The sequence below is a fragment of the Hippopotamus amphibius genome, chromosome 10 (assembly GCF_030028045.1).
Source record: "Hippopotamus amphibius kiboko isolate mHipAmp2 chromosome 10, mHipAmp2.hap2, whole genome shotgun sequence".
Lineage (NCBI taxonomy): Eukaryota > Metazoa > Chordata > Mammalia > Artiodactyla > Hippopotamidae > Hippopotamus > Hippopotamus amphibius.
In genome coordinates, this window is record NC_080195.1 from 61760968 (window position 1) to 61782016 (window position 21049).

The 21049-nt window shown below is 38.0% G+C and overlaps 1 protein-coding gene across 1 annotated transcript in view; it reads left to right on the forward strand.

Annotated features, from left to right (window-relative positions):
- Positions 1–21049, forward strand: part of MORC1 (MORC family CW-type zinc finger 1) — a 342077-nt gene that overhangs the window by 113145 nt on the left and 207883 nt on the right. Inside the window, 2 exon segments of the mRNA XM_057697690.1 lie at positions 1705–1912; positions 3650–3766. The gene's annotated coding sequence lies outside the window, so the exon portion shown is untranslated.

A 21049-nucleotide genomic window follows, 5' to 3' on the forward strand; every position in this document is an offset into this window, starting at 1 on the left:
AAAAACAGCAATAAAGCAATGTCTTCTTTTGGCTTAGGAGAAAGAGTCTTCAACATTAATTCAATTAATACCTCTTAGATTAGTCATGTTAGATTAAAACAATAAGGATTGTGATACCAATGTCACAAATGTGGTTAGCTTTATCCATGTGTTTATTTTCCCTTTGCTTTCTATCAGTATAAGTGGAATGAGAAGAAAAGTTTCCATAAAAAGTGGCACCAGGCTGTTGTCAGTCAACTTCTGTCACTTTTGTAGTGTGGTCTCTGAATAACCAATTTCTACTCTAAGCCTCAGTTTCTTTTCTTGTAAAAAAGAGCATTAGTTTTTCATTATCTATCCCTTACGGAAGACATTCAAAGAGAGAATGAGATAATATTCGCAGAATGTTTTATGTTTCTTGGAAGAGAGGTCCTTTGTAGTGTTTTTCTGGAAGAACATGAGGATTCACCTGAGATGGTACTGGAACTGCTACTGAGAATACAGACTTAGAAAATGCATCTTTCTGGGTGGCTGATGATCAGAAACAACCTAAAGCCTTGTATTATTTGTGTTTTGGCTCAAACATCTCTTTAGTCGTCCTTCAACCGTGATCCCATTTTAAATCCTAAGTGAAAGAGGAGATTTGATTTGATAGAACTTTGATAGCATGTATTTGAAATAAATACACCTCACAACAGTAACTGTATGTTCCTTTCAGCTTTTGAGACACCTACCTTTAAGTCATCTCCATTTTGTCCTATTATGGATCTACTCTTATCTAAGCACAATAGAAGCTAAGTAAATCACACAGAAAAGAATCTAATTGATAGGGTGTTTTCAAAAACAAGCAAGCAAACAAAAACTATAGTGGACATTTTCATAGGTGACTCTCTGTTAACTAATACTTGTGTTCATTGTGTAACACATCCCAATTGATGCCCACAGCCTGCTGAGTACTCATTGTTCTATACTATGCTGAAAATTCTCCCTCAAGCTGAGTTGTATATTTACCAAGATTCTGTTGTGTTTACACTCAAGCTGGATTAGGCTAGTTGTATTTGTTATTGCAATGATCTAATTTAATCACATTTTGTGAATACTTATTAAAATATGAATTTGAAAGAAAATTACTTTCTCAATAAAAACTAAGGTTATTCAGGAGAGGAATTTTAAAAAGAATCTCAAAAATAATTACTTTTGGATTAGATGTGAGCAAGTGGGAAAAATCAGGGATTTTTTGACAAACATCTTCAAGTTCTTGCTCCATTTAAAAAAAAAAACTAAAACTGGAAATTGTAGAGTGAAATATAGTTATGTTTTAAGAACTAAAAATAGTGTAGAACTCCAATTAATAGAACCAAAAAAGAAACAAGAAAAGATATAAATCATTAGATATAAACACATTAATGTGGTTGGATCTTAAAAATATTATGCCGAATAAAAAGTCAAGAAATTGAATAAGAAGTATAACACAATACCATACATATAAGTTTAAATTCATATACATGAAACAAAAATATACATTTCTAAGACGTCAAATAAAAACATATGCATTAAACCTACAAGGTATCACTGTCTTTGAAGAAGGAAAGAAATGGGAGTGGGAGAAAGATAGAAGAGAATGAATATATGTATAAAAATATACAAGAGACAACCCTTGTATTGGAAAACAATGTTGATGTGCCATGAACTGAGGAGTATGATTAACTCATCTCTCTTTAACAGATGTTCCTCCTCCTCACTCTCTCAAATGTCATGAACTTAGAAAACAAGAGAGGTGATGACAGCATTCAAGGGAGGACAAGAGAATTTTACAACTGGGACAGCAATGGATCAGTGTGGTAATAGTCTTAGCAGACACTGGTCCTTGCAGTAGGAGAAGCTAACAAGAAGCAAGTTGAAGTTCAGCAGACTCGGGAGCAGGAGATACCAGGTATGTTTGCAGGCAGGAATGCAAATACAGTTGGATATGGGATTGATTGAAATTCTGCTTTAGGAACAGTTAATATCTTGGTTCCCTTCCTCCAACCTAAGCAGTCAGTCAGCTTCCCCTCCCTCACTGTCAAGGTAGCTGAGAAATTTAGTTTCTGGAGTAGAGGACGACCATAGTTGGTTGGAGTAGGAGGAATTCCATCTGAAAACTGGTGAATAAAGAAAACTAGTCTATATTGAATGGTGCATCTCTTCAGCTCCTCTTTCCCTCTTGCACCCCAGAACCCTAGCAACTAGGTTTATACCTACACCTACCTCCCCCAATGAGGACATTGGAGGATCTGATATACCAGAAGAAAAGACTTCTGTATAGTGACAACTGGGGATCTCTCAGTGAAATGGTTCAAGATCCTTCCCTTCCACCTACAGTGAGCAAGCCAGCTTGATTCAGAAACACAGAGCTTTCAGTCAGCTTCTTGGCAACTCATTCTTTTGAGCACATGAGCAGTCAAGGATAACCAGAAACCAGGAATCAGTTTTGAATAGTAATTTTGCATTATAAAAGTGGATTCTGGATTATTTGCTATGTTAAATTATCCATGCCTTTGTTCTCTCCCCTGTTTAAGATTTTGCCTATGATCCTTAAATGAACAAAGACCTGTGTAAATCCTCACTACATTCCCTAACGTCCTGTAACAATGTGAGGCTTCCAGTCACACTGAAAGGGGAGAAAGTAGCTTTTGGTTTGGACACATCTTGACTGGATTCTAGGTCAGAGGATGCTGTCATGTGCTGTTTTGAGTGTGCATGCATGCGTGCATATGTATGCATGTGTGTACCTAGGTACCTGTGCGTGCACTCATACTCATGCTCCACTGCAAACCAGTGAGTGCTTGTCAAGCTTTTTGAGAGGAAATGTGTCAAACTGCTGGTGCACTTTGGTTTTTCTTCCTGAGAAATCAGGAATTTAGCAAAGCAGTCAGAAACCCAGAGGAGATGCCCTGTCTGCTGAACCCAGAGCCATCCATGTGACCATCCAGCAGAAGCCTACCAGTTTTGTCATCAGTGAACATCTTGGTTGATGAATTAAAGCCTGGATGCACTCTCTAGGGAGCATCTCTAGCTTTACTATAGGAAAAGAGAGAGAGAAATGCTTTGGGAAGGACTTTCTCATCAGTAGCTTTGGCTTTCCCATTAATCTTCCTTCGTGTCCATGATGCCCTTATGCACTGTTATCTTTAAGAGTGTAAGCTGGAGGTACTACTACAGAATGATCTAATTGTTCAAATTTCCCTCTCTTATCCTCCTATGGAAAGTACAAAGACAAATGTTCCTGCTGCAGACTAAGACAGAGACACTCCTGAATTTCTTAAAAAGTGTGTTAACCATGTCTTTTCTTTTCTGTAGTCTGATACTTTGACATTTGGGGTCTTGCTGACCCTGGAGGGACCATCCCTTTCAGGGCTAGCCAATTCCAAGACACAGTAAACAACTCGCCCATTAGGATACCTTTCAGATGGAAACCAGTCAATCCATAAACTCATATCCCAGTCAGGTTCTCACCTTTAGTCAGGTTCACTCCTCTGTCAGGTTCTCACACTCTGCACCACTCTCCACCAGCCTAATCACTCCCAGGGACAGGTTTCCAGACACAGCCCCTATGCCCCAGAGCCCATTGAAATTATGTAACCTAGTCAATCCTAAACCTGCTCACTCTGTCTCTCTCATTTCTTCCCAGGGAAACCAGAATAGACTCTGGTCCATGTTTTCCCCTCCTCCCTGTGCCTCCTGACTGCCTCTGGTGTTTCTCCCTGTGGCCCTCCATGATGTGCCATGCTCCCTCTTCATGGGAACTGTGAGTAACAAACTGTCATTTCGATGGCAGTCATCTCCTGATCTGCTGGCCTTACCATACCTAAATAATAATAAAATCACTTAAAACACGCAAAGCATGTTATACGTAGGGGCAAATCACAAGAGGCCAAGCCTTGAGGTGTAGTTCTTCTGTGATACTCTCCCTGACCCCGTCAGCTTGCAATGAACGTATCCTCTTATGAACATCCAGCATTATTGCCTGTGACTCTCATTTGACATTTAAACATGTTCCTTCCTGATACCATATGTCTGTTGTTTAAATTTCTTGTGTATATCTTGTTCTTCCAACTGAAATATAAATTTCCTCAGGGTGTAATTCTCAGTATCTTCAACAATAACTGATAAATTAATAAGTGAATGAACAGATGTAGCGTTAAATTTGATCCAGAACTCACGAAGGTCTTACTTTTTTTCCCTTTCTGAACTTTCTCATTGCAGATCACTTTGTATGACTGTGATGAGACCCAAATTGCAAAACTGCTAAGTGTTTTCTTTAAACAAATAAATTTCTAAGCCTAATAAATACCTAATTATTTCCCTGAACTTATAATCACATATAATTGTCTTGAGCATCCATAACTTGTTTGCTGTCTGTAGGAAGAGCAAAGTAACATTGGGTGCTAGTTAAGAGCACTGTTTTGGATTCAGACAGACCTAGTTTAAATGCCAGCTCTAGTACTTTTTCATTGTGTCTTTGGGCAAGTTACTTGACCTTTCTGATCCTCATTTTCTTCACCTGTAAAATGGGGGTAACGATATCTATCTTGGAGTTTATGAGGATGGCGTATGTAAAGTTGTTAGCATAGCACTGGCATATGGTGGGTGCTCAGTGAATAGTGTGATTGTTCACCTTGGTTTGCCTGGGACACTCTGTTTACTCCTCTTGTTCTAACATAATTGCTAACAGCACCCCTCTTTTACCCAGAGTTCCAAGTTTGGACAATAAATTGTCCTGTCAATGAATGTATTTTTAAACTTTTTATGCTGATTACTACTTAAATATGAGATGAATATATATTTATGAGATGAATATATTTATGAATGAATATATGATTATGTTGGGGCTGTGCTGTAATCCTTTTCAATAAAGTCGACCTCATCCCTTCGTCTCCATTGTTGAGAAACAGAGTATGGTTCAGCGGCCAAGAGTACAGACCTCGGAGCCAAACAGCCTGGCCTTGAATCCCAGCCGTGCAAGTTCTTTTTTTTAAAATAAAGTTATTTATTTATTTTTATTTACTTATTGGCTGCGTAGGGCCTTTGTTGCTGTGCACGGGCTTTCTCTAGTTGCGGCGAGCAGGGGCTGCTCTTCGTTGCCGTGTGCAGGCTTCTCATTGTGGTGACTTCTCTTGTTGTGGAGCACTGGCTCTAGGTGCACATGCTTCAGCAGTTGTGGTGCACGGGCTTAGTTGCTCCATGGCCAGCGGGATCTTCCCGGACTAGGGCTCGAACCCGTGTCCCCTGCATTGGCAGGTTGATTCTTAACCACTGAGCCACCAGGGGAGTCCCCCAGCCATGCAAGTTCTAATGTGTAACTTTAGACAGTCCATTTACTTAGTATATGTCAGTTTTCTCATCAGTAAAATTGGAACAATATAAGCAGTATTTTTATCATAGAGTGTCATGAGGCCAAAAGCCTATAAGTATATATAAAAATGCTTACAACAGTGTCTAGCACATAGCAAATCCTTTGTGAGCAGCTATTATTGTTGTTGCCTCTATGTCAGTGGCAACTAAGCTGAAATCAGCTTGATTCTGTTTCCTGTGAATTGCTACTGGTGTAGAAAGCAGCCCTGATACTGCCTTTAGTTCAGCTATCAAGTCTGCATGAATGTCTTAGATGACAAAGTCCTTAGATGATAAAGATAGGGAACTTTGTACAATATCATGTGTGATTTTTCAGGATATAAATGTGTTTTGATAATGTTATGAATTGGATTAGGCCTCGGGGACACCCCCACCCCCCGTCCCGCCTTCAAACGCTGAAGTCCGAATTATTGCCAAGGTGACTATAATAGGAGATAGTGCTGTTAAGGAGGTAACTAAAGTAAATGAGGTCATAAAGGTGGAATCCTGATTTGATATAACCAGTGTCCTCGTAGGAAGAGGAAGAGACAGCAGAGATCTCTCTCTCTCTGTGCATGCACTGAGAAGAGGTCCGTGAGGACAAAGTGAGAAAGTGACTGTCTACAAGCCAAGAAGAGAGGTCTCACCAGAAACCAACCCTCAGCACCTCAATTTTGGACCTCTGGCTTCTAGAAATGTAAGAAAATAAATTTATGTTATTTAAGTCACTCAAGCTATGGTACTTTGTTATTGCAGCCTATGCAGACTAATACAGGTGAAAGAATGCAGTCAAAAAATTAAATGTGGAAGGAAACATTGTGTGTAATTTGGGAATTGGACTAAGAGCTTTGGAGGAACCCTCTATTTAGGGGAGAATTACTAGTTCAAATGATGCTAAATGAAAAGTTGGTAGTGTAAATGTATGAATCTTTTCAAGGATGATACAAAAGAAAATAGTGAGGACTGTGGTCAAACCAGACAGTACATGTCCTGTTTAAAGGCACGGAAATTCTAATTTTCGAAAGCCCCCATACAGGTTAAATAGAATACATCAATAGGGCACTGGTTCTTTGGTCCTGCTCCAGTGAATGTCTTTGGAAGTACAGGTGAGTTGGCTTGTCCTCAGGAGAGCAAAGAGGTGAGGTTTCATGGGTGAGTAGGATCTAGACGAGCAGAGCAATAGGAAAGAAGGTTCCAGAGAGGAAGAATGATACAGAACAGGATACCTACAGAACTGACTGCTAGGGTTATTATGTGATACAGGTAGATCATTTTTTTAGGGTCCTTTTAAGGTAGTCAATTTTGTTGGAGTAGAGGCACCATATAAAGAAGACTGGAAAATAAGAATGGAAAGATTCAGATTGTGTTTGGCTACAAGTTCTGGAGTAATACATTGGACAAGTGATTCATTTGAGCAACAGAACACTACCATTAAAATAATACTTCCAAATGAATCTCAAGTACTGGTTAGAATGCTGTGGAGGAAGAAGGAATTGAAATGAGTTCCTGTGACTGCACACACTCAAGTAGAGGCTGGTTTACCACTTAATCAGAGGTGGCGTAGTGCAAGGAAGCAAATCACCTGGGGACCTTGTTAAAACAGCGTCTGATTCAGCAGGTCTGAGATGAGGTCTGAGGTTCTACATTTTGAACAAACTGATGCTGCTGATGCTGCTGGTTCCTAACTACACTGTGAGTTGCAAGGAAACAGATGACCTCTAAATTCACTTACAACCTCTAGTTCCTTGATTTTACTACCTAGCATGCTGAGAAGCAGGCTGACAGTTTGCATTTAATATTAGCTTGAGTCATTCTGCTTGTCTTTATTCGTGAAATTGTGCATTTCAGAATGCCAAATCAAACCATGCAAAAAAAGGATTAAACACAGCTCCTTGCCTTGCAATTATCTCACTATACTGTGAGTTAACAGGAGCAAGGAGAAAATAAAACACAAGATTTCAAAAAGATTGGGACTAGACTTCAGCGTAGAGATGAAAAAAAGATATAGAAGAAATAACTGTGTGACAATCATAGATTAGTTTTGTTTTACTTAAGAATGTTGTTTGGCTATGTGGAATCTAAAACAAAAGTCAAACTTATAAAAAAAGAGAGTAGAAAAGTGGTTGCCAGGGGCTGGAGGGTAGGGGCAATAGAGAGAGGTTGGTAAACAGGTACCAACTTTTAGCTCTAAGATGAATAAGTTCTGAGGATCTAATGTATAACATGATGACTATAGTTGATGACATGTGTTGCATGATTGAAATTTGCTAAGAGTAGAATTTAAAAGTTCACACCAAAAAAAAAAAAAGGTGAATATGTGGTGATGGATATGTTTATTAACTAGATGGGAGAATTCTTTCACAATGTATACGTATATCAAATCACCATAATCTACACTTGAAAAATCTTACAATTTTATATGTCAATTATACCTCAATAAAGTTGAATTAAAAAATATATCATTTGGTCTTGCCAATTAATATGAGACTTAATCCCACCACATCATCAGATAATTCCCATAAAGCTACATGTGAACAAAATATTTTCTCAAATCATTTTTTCCTAATGGCTCTTACCTTGAGGTCATATAGAAAATACTTCATTAGCAGTATGTCAAAAATATTTAAGAATCACAAACTTTCATTTTAAGGAGTTTTCAGCCTGGATACCTTTTTACTTTCAATTCTTTGATATGTCACTTTTATAGTTAGTTAAAAATTATATTTTAGTATTCACTTAAATCACTCATCAAAAGCACATATATGTTGTTTTATCTGTTGGAAAGGGGTGAGGATGACTTTACAGAGGAACTGAGATGAAAGCTGATGGTGAACAGAATTATTCTTAACAAGAAATATTAGGAATGGGTAATTTTAAAATAGAAATGTAATGAATTGACTTGTTTCAAAATCAAAAGGGTATTGAATTTTAACGGGAGTCAGTCGTAGGATTTTTGTTTATATAAAGTATCTTGACTATAGAATAGTGGAATTTAAGGAAAGAAAAGTATTCTTTGAAATCATGTATTCCATTGCCCTTATTTTACAAATGAGAAAATCAAGTCTCAGAGCATCTGAGTGATTTGCCCATGACCACTCAGTATATTAACAGCGATGGAGGAATGCAGTTCTCTCTAGGCAGTCCTGAGCTGTTTCCACAGCACCATATTGATATATTTTGGATAACCAATAATATCACCATTACTCAGATTAGATATAATCCCTCAATATATCCTGTCGTTTTAGAGGAAAGACGTGAGTGATACCTTTATATGTTCAGAGAAGATTTTACTGAGGAAGAAGTCCTTTAGTTTGTCAATAAAAATTGCATAGCAAATGAATAAGCAGAAAGATGAAGTAGGGATTTTAGGACCCAAAGGTAACAGTGTAGTAAAGTGCTAAAGCAGGACTAGCAGGAGATAACCCTGGTACCTGAGGATACTGACTAGTTGGAGGTTCTGGGGAAGCAAAATTGGGTGAGAGGGTGGGGCCAGCAGTCAAAAATCTAGGAAAGCCAGGCAAATAGTTGAACTTAGTGCCAGAACTTAATGTCAGAGTGCAGGGCCAGTACCAGTGGTGTGCTGGGGACCAGCTCACACCAGCTGTCTATGTTTTAGTAGCTGGACTAGACAATGCAGAAGGAAGGAGAAATTGAGAGGACAATTGGGGGCATGGAAACCTCCATCACCCTGTCTGTTGAGATGTTTTAGAGGCATGTTCTCACTCTAGTTTTCACAGTAGTTATTAAGTACATGTCCATGACTCCTTAATTTGTGGAACACAGAGATCCTGATCTGCATATCATTCAACCTGGTACCATACATAGCACTTTGAATTTTTTAGACCTTGGCTCAATTTCAAAGTGCTTCTTTAGGATAAGAATGAGCAACCCCTTTAGGAAAAGAATAAGCTAAGAAAAAGGGAGTCTAAACACTGAAAATAATTTTGTGTTGCATTAAACTCTAACATCTGCCATGCCTAAGGCAAGAAAAGATTTCCATTAAAAATTACTGTTTGGGTTTGAGCCCTGGTCCGGGAAGATCCTACATGCCACGGAGCAACTAAGCCTGTGAGCCACAGCTACTGAGCCTGAGTGCCACAACTACTGAAGCCCATGCGCTTAGAGCTGGTGCTCCGAAACAAGAGAAGCCACCGCAATGAGGAGCCTCACACCACAACGAAGAGTGGCCCCTGCTCGCCGCAACTAGAGAAAGCCCATGTGTAGCAATGAAGACCCCATGCAGCCAATAAAAAAATAAATAAGTAAATAAATAAATAATTTTTTAAAAAATGTCAAGTGGAATTATTATTGTTGTCTTCTTACTGTACTATTAGTAGCAATTATCTAGGAGTGATAACTTTAAGGCAGTATGAAGTCTTCAAGATGAATATTCAACCTGAAAATTTCTTCCTCTTACCTAAACAGCACTTCCAGGGAAAACTTTTTTTCAAGTGATTTTACTTTAGTATAACTGGGCCTCTTTCCTTCTTATGTACCATGTGAATAAAAGAGTAAACTCACCTATGAAGTATTTTATCACCTTGCCTAAATAAAGGATAGAAAAATGTTCCAAAAATAAAAAAATTAAAAAAAATTACTGTTATATTTACTCCAATCATCTAGAAGTTCTTACCCACTTTTCAAAAGTTCCACTTAGGTAAGAAATAATCATCTTTTGAAGAGATCCTAACAAAACAGCGTCCAATCCAGTGTATTCTGTCACAACTGAAAGTATTATCCCAAGGCAGGTCTTGGCTGGGATGGCTGATGTACTCTGAGAATTTGGAAGTGAAGGAGAAGAATATGTCTGGGAGAACTGGCCAGGAAACTGCAGTCTTTGAACCAAGCCCAGCTGTATTGAGAGTTAAAAAAAGGGAAAAGGTTGTTTGTTGTTTCCAGTCAGCCAGAAGAGTGAGCTGCCATGGCCCACAGGACTCTCTATTTCCCCAAAGATTCATTCCTGGCTGCAGAGATATGGTGGCACATGTTAATAGCTTTTCTCTGCTGAGATCAGACAATAGATCTTGGTGCTACCTATCACTGTGCTTACGGTGAATAATAGTTTACAGATGCTATTATTGTCAGATGACCCAGTGATGAAACAGAAAAAAACTGTGACATCATTGTAATTTATTGAAAAAATCCTCAAGAGTTTTATAAATAAAACTCCTTGCATATAATCTCTGCTTTCTACTGCCTCAGTACCGTGCGATGAGCTTCTTAGGTATAACTACCATAGAATCCTTTCAAGAACTACAAGGTCTAGAAAGAACGTCCAAAGATGACCTGGATTTTCTTCAGCATTCAAATACTGCGGTAGAAAGAGCATAATCTTTGGAATGCCAGAGATGAAGGTTTAACTGCAGGATCTACCAATGATGAATTGTATGGTCTTAAGTAAATGAGCTTCTGAGCTTCAGTTTTTTTCCATCTGCAAATTGGGGAAGACACAGTCGTCTTCAGGGGAATATTGTGAGGCTTAAATGAGACACTAAGGAAAGGGAATAGTCCAGTTCCTTGCATTCAAAGACAGATGTTAGAAAGATGTTACTTCCCTTTTTCCTTCTAAGTACAGTGATCATGTAATTTATCATCCCAAATGGAACACTTTTGGGAACAAATAGAGGTTCAGTAAATAATTATAGCTGAATAACTGACATAAACTGGGAACATCCCTGGAAAACCAGGTGTATGATCACCCTTTCTCCCAGTAAATCTTCTGGAAGGCAGGTGTGGATGTTGGCACTAATATAGTTTATAATGTCAGAGCTGTGCTTTTTTCCTCCTTCATTAAAAATATTAATAAACTTTATTTTTTAGGACAGTTTTAGATTTACAGAAAATTGAGAAGATAGTACACAGAGTTCCCATATACTACATCCCTACACGTACAATCTCCCCTATTAACATCTGGTGTTGGTGTGGTACATTTGTTACAAGTAATGAACCCATATTTATACCTTTTTATTAACTAAAGTACATAGTTTACATTAAAGTGTATTCTGTTTTGTACAGTTCTGTAAGTTTCAGTAGTGTCATGTGTCTACCATCACAGTATCATACAGAATTACTTCACCTTCTAAAAATCCCCTGTGATTTACCTGTTTATCCCTCCCTATTTATCACCCCAATCCTTTGGTAACCATGAATCTGTTTATTCTTTCTGTAGCTTTGCATTTTCCAGAATGTCATATAGTTGAAATCATAAAATATATAGTCTTTTCACACTGACTTAACTTAGTAGTATCCGTATAAGGTTTCTCTATATCTTTTCTTTCTTTCTTTCTTTTTTTTTTTTAAAGATTTATTTTATTTTTTATTTATTTATTTTGGCTTTGTTGAGTCTTCGTTGCTGTGCACAGGGTTTCTCTAGGTGTGGTGAGCGGAGTCTACTCTTTGTTTTGGTGCTCGGGCTGCTGGGCTTCTCATTGCGGGCTCTAGGCTCGCAGGCTTCAGTAGTTGCAGCACATGGGCTCAGTAGTTGTGGCCCTCAGACTCTAGAGCACAGGCTCAGTAGTTGTGGTGCATGGGCTTAGTTGCTCTGTGGCATGTGGGATCTTCCTAGAGCAGGGCTCGAACCCGTGTCCCCTGCATTGGCAGGCGGATTTGTAACTACTGCACCACTAGGGAAGGGCTCCATGTGTTTTCATGGCTCATATCTTTTTATTGTTGAATAATATTCCACTCTACGAATGTACCACAATTTGTTTATTTATTCACCTGCTGAGGGTCATTTTGGTTGCTTCCAGTTTTGGGCAATTATGAATAATGCTGTTATAAATATTTATATGCAGGCTTTTGTGTGGATGTAAGTTTTCAACTTAATTGGGTAAATGCCTAGGAATGTGGTTGCTGGATCCTATGATAAGACCATGTTTAAGCTTTGTAAGAAACTGTCCACTGTCTTCCAAAGTGATTGTACTATTTTGTATCCCCACCAGCAATGAATGACTTTCTGCTGCTCTGCATTATTGCCTGCCTTAGATATGGGCAGTTTTCAAATTCTTTTTGTTTCTCTCAGCTCATCAGTAATTCATGTAGGCCTCCATATACAAACAGAAATTCCTGAATTATGTAAGTCATTTTGTTCATATGTTAAAATAGTTGCATCATTTTCCCCAACTTGGGTCCCCTGAAACACATCAAACATGATTAATCTAGAGACAGTCTTAACCATCGACAATAAGGAAGAAGGTCATGATTATTTTTGGTCAGATAAAGAATAATATAAAATGTAGTATTTTCTATGAGACTATTGTTCCGAATATTTTTCTTTTACACTGGAAAGTAATAGAATATATAACTATTAATATTTAAATTATCATGTATTTTATTAAAATTTTCAAGAGTAATCACTGGAGAAATGAGAGACAAAAAGAGAGCAATGAGGGAAAATTTGCAATTTACCAAATACCGTGGGTTTTTTGTCACTTATTTGACGTCTTGTCTGTTTTGCTTTTGCCAGAGTAGCACTAGCTGATTATCTTTTTCATATAAAAATCTTCATTAGGAAGTGAGTCCATAACTTCGCAAATCTAACACCTGTGTTTGTGCATAATATGATCTGAATATAAAGTAGAATGAAATGAGAATGGATCATGAAATTAAATGCTTTTAAAATCAAACACGGCATCTCCTGACCTCATGAACGTATCAGATTTTCCTGCTGTCATCAATCTTTTCTGACTTTGAAGCCTTCTTTACCCAAGTCACTCACATTTGAAACTTCAATGTCATCTTTGACTCTTTTCTCTCTCTCACACTTAGTTATAAGCCGTCATCACATAGCAGTGTTTTGTTTTGTTTATACCATTGCATAGTTGGAGCAAATGAGAAAAAGACAACTGGAATATCTTGCCAAATGTAACTTTACATGACACTGATAGACTGGAACATATAAAACTGATTCTTCAAAGGTTTTTTAAAAAAATTATTATAACAGTTAGCTTTTATGTAACCTGTCCTCTTTAAGATTTCAAGAACATCTCAAGAAGGCAGACCAGTATGCTTCCAAAATCTTTCACAGTTGCTAGGGGAAAGAAGAAAATTATCTCCAGTGATGACCTATTGTAATACGCATTACTTAACGGAAGAGATGGATTTTCTACTCATGATTTTCTACCAACACTTTTGCATTCTTTCATTTATCAGATTAATCAGCTAAAACCTTGGAAGACAGGATGACACTCACTTCTCAGTCTCCCATTTGGCCTTCCTCCAAATAATCTCCTTTGACAATGACACCAGTGGCATAGTGTCTTCCTAAATGCAGAGCTAATCAATTTACTCCTCCATATAAAACCCTTCAATGGCTCTCATTACATGCAAGATGAAGTCTGAAAAGTTTCTGGTAATTTGCCTCTGACTCATTTTTTCCAGGCTCTCTCATCCTTGACCACTCCTCCAAGAGCACTGTTGCCCTTCTACAGTGACTCTGCTCTCTCTTGCACAGGTCGGAAAATCCAATCCCTAATTTTGACCCCATAATCTCCTTACCTATCCTCAAGACAATTTAGGGAGCACCTTTTCTCTAAAGCTTACATCAGTTACCAAAGCTGAGTTTATTTATTCATTTAACAGGAATTCATTGAGTGCCTACGTCATGCCAGATGTTGCTTTAAAGGTTGGGGTTGCTGTTGTCATCAAGGTAGATCCAATTTTTATTCTCAATATTACAGAATAGTGTAGGGGAATGAGTAGTTGGAGGGATTTTCATAAAATAAAGAAATATAATAAGTAAATTACCAGTAAATAAATAAACAAGAGAAAAAAATTTAAGAAAATAAGAGGATTTCATTGATGCTACAAAAAATAAGAAACAAAAAGGCAATATAATAGAGACTAGGGGAGAGTTAAGTGTGGCAGTGTGGTAGGCAGAACTATGAGATCCCAAAGTGTTGGCATCGTAATCCTGGGAATCTGTGAGCTGTTATCTTACATGGCAAAAGGAATGTTTCAGATGTGAGTAAGATTAAGAACATTGATATAGGAGATTATACTGGATTATTCAGTTGCATCCAATCTAATCACAAGTCCTTATAAAAGGAGAACATTTCCCAGCTCTGGCCAAAGGAGGGTAGGGGGAGAGATGGGGTTGGGGGGAGAGAATGAGGGTGAATAAAGGGACAAAGGATGCAACGTTGCTGGTTCTGAGGATGAAAGAAAGGGACCATGAGCCAGGATTTCCTAGAATCTGGGCAAGACAAGGAAACAGATTCTCACCAAGATTGTTCCGAAAGAAACACGGTTCTACCAACATTGACACCTATGAGATGGGTGTTGGACTTCTGACCTGCTAAGCTGTAAGATTATAAATTCATACTGTTGAAGCCACTATGTTTGTGGTAATTTGTTACAACAGCAGGAGTAAACTAATGCAGTACGCTACTTAAGACCAGTTGGTCAGGGATGCTTTCACTGAGGAGGAGCACTTGAGCTGAGATCTAAATGATAAGAAGCAGCCAACGTTGTGAACCTCATGGGAAAAAGAACCCAGGCAGAGGGGAGTGTAAGTCTCTGAGGTCAGAGCAGACTTGGCATGCTTTACAATAATGGTGAAGGCCATTGTGACTGGAACATGTCATGAGAAGGACCCCAGGATGAGATCAGAGGTGTGGGCAGGCGCCAGGCCATAAAGAGCCTTTTGCTGCTCTAACTTCCATTGCGGCACTTTCATCACCATAGTGTGTACATAAGGAGACCCCTCATTACACTCGAGTCCCTTGAGATCCTTAAGAGCAGGGACTGCTCCCCGTCATCTTTGACCCTCACCACAAAGTAGTTTTAGTGCCTCTAACATAGCAAGTCACAAATGTATAGCTGTGGGGTCAATGTTGCAATTCTTTAGAAAAACAGAACAATAGTAAGCTCTGTTGTTTTGGAAACACCCACACTTGGGAGCTCCCTGGGTTTTAATTTCTTCCTGTCATCATTTGGGTAACCATTTTATGGTACATTAAGGGAAAATGATCTATGTTGGTATGTGAACTAAAAAGCAGAAATTTAGGTGATAAAGCAAAATGTTGACTGGAGTCCCTAGCAGAAGTTTCTTCAGCACTGTTATTATAATCAGGTATATTTCTAGCTTGAAAAAATCAGTAGCCCTTGTGTGTTTACAAGGTGAAGAATTTTCTTAATAGTTAAATCTATTTTGGAAAGCAAAGTGGAGACGTGCATTTGATTACTGCAAGCAAGTCTTTGCAAAGAGTCTATCATGTGCCAGAAGCTCACCTCCTACAGGCCCCACTCTACCCCGCTGAGGCTGGCACACTTATCCTTCCTGTTTCGCAGATGGGAAGCTCAGCCACAGCGAGGCTAAGTGACCCAATGACAGAACCAGGAGTTAAACTTTAAGCCTTTCAGAAAAAATGTCAGAGAGCTGTGTATGGTAAATTTAAAGGTTTTTAAAATTTCAACTATACTACAAGTCATTTTTTTCCTCTCTGTGCTTACTGCCTGGATCATCAGAGAACCTCCTTTAAAATATACTTTTGATGGAGCAAAAGAGGGTAGGGCTAAGAAGGCATACTTTTCCTGAAATTGTCTGTTAAAAAATAATTAGCTTGTTTCCTAACATTATGATCATAAGGAGAAAATGCAGCTGTTTTTGTCACTGTGATGGATGGCATAAAATATTTTGAACGTAGATAATTTATTTTATTTTTACATTTGAACTGCCATCCAAGACAGTTCCAATTTGTGATGTAATCTCCAAACATTTATTTTTTGTCTGTAATTTGAAGGAGTCTGGCAATATCTCGGCTTCAGGTGGGTAGTTTATATATTTAACCAGTCAATGCTAAATTACTTTCAACAAAATTCATTCAGGCTGTCGCCATCATTGAAGATAATAGAGTGAGATATATATATATAGTCTCTGCTGGTTCAGTTGCCTAAGATGTCTTAGATCAATTTGAAGAAAATAAATGGAATAAGTAAAATCAACACATGAAAATAAATAACTTCATTTTTAATTTGTTCTGTATGTACAGTGCTCCCATCCATTAGTTATTCTATTTAAATTATAATGAATTGGCACAGAAGGATGGATGTCTTTTGAGATTGGGTCTGCTCTGTGGATGAAACTAAAGTCCAGAAAGGAAAAAAAATGTTAATAAGTTCTTACTCCATTCTCGTATTGATTCACTGGACAGCATGTGGATAAATTATATTGCATCTTACTTTTTTCTCCGGCCACTGATGTAAGAGGATACCTTAGTTCATTTGTGCTGCTATAACAGAACACCATAAACAATAGAAACTTATTTCCCTTAGTTCTGGAGGTTGGGAAGTTTAAAATCAAGGTGCCAGTAGATTTGGTGTCTGGTGAGGGCCAGCTTCCTTGTTCCTAGATGGCCATCTTCTTGCTGTGTCCTCACATGGCAGAAAGGGCAAGGAAGCTCTCTGGGGTCTTTTTCATGAGGGCACTAATCCCATTCATGAAAGTTCTACTCTCTGATCTAATCACCCCAAAGTTCCCACCTCCAAACCCATTACATTGGGGATTAGAATACAACATACGAATTTTGGAGGAGTCACAAACATTCAGTCTATAGGGAAGGGTAACAGGAAAATCTTGTGAATACTACTTACCTCCCTGATAGGCATCCTTCTTAATAGTACCAATCTATTCATCAAATTCTCACTGCATACCAGCCACCATCCTGAATATTGGTGGAGTTGCAAATATAAATCTCGTGTAAATCTTGATCTTTTTTTAAGAAAAAAATTATTTATTTATTTATTTTTTTTGGCTAGATTGGGTCTTCGTTGCTGCATGCTGGCTTTCTCTAGTTGGCGGCGAGTGGGGGCTACTCTTCGTTGTGGTGTAGGGGCTTCTCATTGTGGTGGCTTCTCTTGTTGCAGAGTACGGGCTCTAGGTGCACAGGCTTCAGTAGTTGCAGCACATGGGCTCAGTAGTTGGGGCTCATGGGCTCTAGAGCACAGGCTCAGTAGTTGTGGCATACGGACTTAGTTGCTTTGAGGCGTGTGGGATCTTCCCGGACCAGGACTCCAACCCATGTCCCCTGAATTGGCAGGTGGATTCTTAACCACTAGTGCCACCAGGGAAGTCCCTAAATCTTGATCTTAAAACACATATACTACAATAGTGTAAAGTATAAATTTTTACTATAATAATAATAGTATAAGTATATAAGTATAAAACATAGTATCACAGACAAGCTGTCATTATAGTGATGGCATATACGTATTATTCTTATGTGTCCTTGAAACATAAATCTAAAGCTCTCTCTTAGTGAAGCCCTCCCTGACTCCCCCAGGCTGAGTAAGCTGTCTATCCTCTGTGTGTACATGATTTGTAAATAGAGTTTCTGTAATTCATCTGTATAAACACAGTGGATACTTATCTCTCATCCTGAATTTAAAGTTCTATGGAGAAGGGACTGTGTCTCAGTCCTCTTTGTACCTCTACCTTGACTAGGCCAAAGAAAGGCGGCCATAGTGTTTATTAAATAAGTAAATAAATGAATCAATAAAGGATGCAAAGTAGCAAGAGTATTGAGGGGAGTAGAGAAAATAATAGGAGAAGGGCCAGATCATGGGGCGCTTTGAGTTCTTGGCAACAGAATTCAGGAGCAAAATTGTGATATAGTGAAAAGAGCATGAACTTTCATGAAACCTTTGGCACGGTAAGAATGACAGCTAACTTTTTTTTTTTAAGAACTAACTTTTATTGAGTGTTTATTTACATGCCAGGCAGTGTTCTAAGTGCTTTATGTATATCATTTTAAGTATTCTTTGCATTAATTAGATCCAATTATTCCCATATTACAGTAGAGGAAACTGAGGCCCAGAGAGGTTAGTTACTTGCACAAAATGGCATAGCTAGCAATGGCGAAGCCAGTATTTAGGTAATTAAGACATTCTAATTACTATTTTAGAGCTACCTCTAGTTAGCTATATCTGGGGAATATATCTAAGCCTTTTTTTTTTTTAAGATGGGATCTGCAGGACCTACCTTATTAGAGTGTTATCATAATTTAATATGATAAAGTATATAAACTGTCTAGTATAGTACACAGCAAAGTATATGTCAATAAAAAAAGTGGTATTTACTCATGTCTTCATCAGTCAAAAGTTTTAAAACAACAGCAGGTTTTTAAGCAGGAGGTATAACAATATTAGAACTGTGCTTCTCATGAATTGCCTTGAGGAAGACTTGAAATTGTTTCCTTGGACTAGTTTAGCATTAAGACATCCACTGGGAAACCGTATGAAACAGCTTTATAGGAATTCTAGATGGTAGAGTGTCCAAGAGACCATTAAAAGGGTCAGTCTGATCTTTGGCATGATTGTTGACTGGTTCTATAAAAATGCAAGAAAACTTAGCAGATACTGTTTATGTAATAAGAGTGAAGTTGGTGAGCCTCAAGTTTGCACCGAAATCTCAGGGGAGTCTGAATTTAGTGGGAATATCATTACCAGTCATTTCCACTTAAATACTGTGCCTATTTAATCAATCAAAAAGGGCAAATCAACATGGTTCCCTTTAGACCCTAAAATGAAAATCTTCTACTTAGAAGAATTCAGAGTCACTACAGCATTTATGTTCTTAATGCCACAGTAGAACATGTAAACACCCCAGCCATGGAAATCATGTAGAGTCTCTAGAAGTAAACAAGGAAAAGGGTAATCTCTGATCCTCTCTCTTTTTCCTAGTATTGTCCAGATTGCTTTGGTTTGTTCTGAGCTCTTAAAAATATTGAAAGAGTCTTCAGCCTTTAAATAGGCAGACTTTTACATAAGGTTTATAAATTAGATACAGACTTAAAGGACACCCCCCAATCCCCCCCCCCCAAAAAAAATAAATCACTTTATCAATTCACATACCACTGGGAAAATAATCAGTTAAATTGAGTCAGCCAGGTAATTGGTACATCAATATAATCAATTTGTTTAAACCCTGAATTCAGAGTTGAAGTCTAAGCCAATTTTGTATGGAGACGCTAAACATGTATTACCTGGGTTTTTTAAAATCCTGTCTATACAACTGAATACTCACCACTTCCTGCTCAGCTGTGTAGAAGTTAACAACTAGATTTCTAGATAAATTATTTTCGGTGTACCTAGGTTGTTTGTGTTTTGTTTGTTTATTTTCTTATATCATATTAATTTCTAATAATTTCTTAAAATTTTGTTTAGACAAGAAACTTCCTTTCTATGCTTCTTTGATCAGATAAAAACCTAATTGCAGAATTGCTTCTTACTGTTACCTAAATGAAAATCAACTTGGCAGCTAACTTATAATTTCCCATTATTAGTGCCCCACAAGCCACCAAGCTTCTTTCCTTTTATTCTATACTGAATAAAATGAATGAATGAAAGTCTTTTTCTTTTTTTTAAACCACATGTTGCTCCAATCACAGCTCTGTGAGTGTGTGTGTGAGTGTGTGTCAACAATCTAAATAACTTAAAATAGGTTGTTATGGTTAATTTTATGTGTCAACTCAGCTGGGCCACTCTGCCCAGATATGTGGTCAAACGTTCTGGGTGTTTCAGCGAGGGTGTTTTTGGATGAGATTAACACTTAAGTTGGTAGACTTTGAGTAAAGTAGATTGGCCTCCATAATGTGAATAGGCCTCATCCAATCAGTTGAAGGCCTGAATAGAACAACAGGCTGACCTCTCCTGAGCAAGAGGGAATTATACCAGCACATGGCCTTAGGACTTAGACTGCAAGATTGGCTCTTTCCTGATTTCCTAGCCCAATGGCTTTTAGACCTGAATTGTAACATTGGTTCTTCTCTGGTCTCCAGTCTGCCAACCTACCCTGTAATTTTGGACTTGCCAGCATCTGTAAAAATGAGTCAATTCTTTAAAATAAGTCTCTTTTTATCTATATACACTTTCTATTGATTCCAGCTCTCTGGGGAACCCTGACCAATATATAGGCAGTCTCTAATTTTTTATTAAACAATCAAAGAGTAGAAATTTATGGTAGCAAAATGTGTATTATTGTTGTCAAGTTTATTTCTCAGTGCAAAACCAAATGATTTGTTTTCTTTCTTTTGTCCATTCAGTTGTGTTTTGATTTTAAAATCTATGTTTATGTGTATTAGAGATGGGTAATAGTTAACACAATAAATTATGCACTAGCCTCAAATTTCTCACTGAAAATACCTCTAAGAGATGGGTTAAGAAATGTGGAATACTGAGTAGCTGCTGATGCCCTTTTGGAGAAGAAAGTGCTGGGCCAAAGTCTTTACAGTGCAGCCTCTTGGCATCTAATTTTTGCTGCTGAAAAACTGCTTAAGACTGTTTTAAGACCACATCAGACCAACTCTGGTCTTGTAGGGGATGCTTCTATTTACCAAAAGAAATTCCTGCAAAAAACAATTGACCTAGGTATACAGAGAGGCTTTTGAAGGCAAAAAGTCCACTTATCTGTGATTTTGGAGGGGGCAGTCTTGGTGACTGGGTATATCATCTCTCAGTACTTCTCAAGCTAGAGTACTGAAGTATTCCTTGGATATATGGGAAACTATAGGATAAATGTAGTCTACTTTTCTGTAGAGTCCATTTTTCTGCTTTATTGGAAAGATTAATAAAAGCACATGGCCAGTAAGTTTAAAATGTTATTTCCTTCAGTGTTTTATAGCTACAGAAAGTTTATCAGCGGTTACTAGGGTCTGGGCATGGAGAGTGACTGATAACGATTGTGAGATTTCTTTAAAAT